The sequence below is a fragment of the Ixodes scapularis genome, unplaced genomic scaffold, assembly GCF_016920785.2.
Source record: "Ixodes scapularis isolate PalLabHiFi unplaced genomic scaffold, ASM1692078v2 PGA_scaffold4__175_contigs__length_147842914, whole genome shotgun sequence".
Lineage (NCBI taxonomy): Eukaryota > Metazoa > Arthropoda > Arachnida > Ixodida > Ixodidae > Ixodes > Ixodes scapularis.
In genome coordinates this window covers 143,963,376-143,965,085 of record NW_024609879.1, presented here as the reverse complement: position 1 = coordinate 143,965,085, position 1,710 = coordinate 143,963,376, and positions in this window count along the sequence as shown.

The window sequence follows — 1,710 nt, the reverse complement described above, 5'->3', positions numbered from 1 at the left end:
TTCACAACTACTCAATTCCCAAGTTTCGAATTTTGAGGGTAATGTCCAGGCATCGTTTTCAATCGTTTCGGATAATGAAAAGAAAGAATGATTTCGACGTGTCAGTGCCCCTTTAAGAGCTGAGGTCAGCTGGGATCCGAGCGGGTGAAGCCAGCGCTAACAGCTGTTTCGCACCGTAAGAATGTTCCAAAAACACATGTTCCTGCTTTTTCGTGTATTTTAGTTTTCTTTCCCATTCGGAGGCATTGTTCGCGAAATTCAACGTTTACTGTTTGCCTTCGAGAATCAAGCACGTTGCCCTCCGTTACCCGTTATCGAGGCCCCTTTCTCGACGACGGGTTAGAGTGACGTTGTCATGACGTATAAACACCCGTAAAAACTTTTTTTTTAAGATGGCCGCGGGAAAAAGGCACAGGAAAGGACGGTTTCCGAAAAAACAAAATGTGTCCCAAGTGGCAAGTAGGAAAACGTGGCCTCAAGGAGTAAAGAAAGATCTTTTTGATGCGCGTGCTGGGCTGAGGAGATCGCACGCTACATGGGCTGAGGTAGAGCGACTAAATAAGCTTAGAGTATCGGCACTCCGTTCCCCAACATTGTTGTGGGCGCCGCCATTTTGGCTCGTATGCAGAACAGACGCAACGGCCGATCGTCATGATTCAAAAGTGCGACTTCCTCAGCATTAGATTCGGTGTTAGGAAAGTAATGTAATACTGCTTTGCTCTGTCGCGAACGGTTTAAACATTTGTGGAGGGCGGAAAAGCATTTCCTGTGATTTCAGATAAAGCTTCAGATAACTGACAACCATGATTTTAAGCCACAATATGGCCAAGTGTCGTTACTCTGAAGCGTAGCTTATTTAGTGGCACTAGGCTGAGGCCTCGATCAGCCCAGAGTGCGATGGCTCAGCACGCGCATGTTCGTCGCTTCGCAAAGCGAGCAAAGCGCGAGCCATACGCGCGAACGCTGAAGATAAAACCGGCAGGGAACCCTTTTTTTTTTTTGGCAAAGGTCTATAAGAAGTATTTACTGGGCGCCATATTTTTGGGTGATGTCTAAAGCGCATGCTCTGAACGAGCCCACAATAATAGGTTGCTAAGACCGGCAATCTTGAGGGTGCGGGATTCATGTTACAAAAGAACTGTGGAAGCTCGCCATCAGCAGGCGCTCAACAGTCGTGCACACAGCTATGGCCGCCAGTGAATACTTCCTATAGGAGGTATTCACTAGACGCCATATTTGAGGGCGATGTTTAGAGCGCATGCTCAGAACGAGCTCACATTAATAGCCTGCTAAGACCGGCAACCTTGATGGTGCTAAATGCACGCTCCCAAAGGACCGCGGAAGCTCGCCGTCAGGAGGCGCGTCCCTACGGGAGCCAGAGTTGCGCATTTGTTTTCCCCGCGCCGCCACGCCGCTATTCGCCGAGATCCATCACGTGAGGAGCAAAGCATCCCTTGGCGTGCAAGAAAGCCACCTTTACGGTCGCTCCGCCGACGTTTCTCTTGCCCCAGCGTATGTTACCCTGCTTTCCGCCTCCTTTTCCTCCTCTCCTGTTTTCCATGCGCCGCGGCGCGCGCGGCGCCGCTATTTGCCAAATTTAGTCACGTGAGGAGCAAAGCATCCAGCTCGTGCGGGAAAGCCGGCGCTACGGCCACGCGCCGAGGCTGAATGCGCAACTCTGCTACCGTAGGTAGCTATACAGGAACTCTA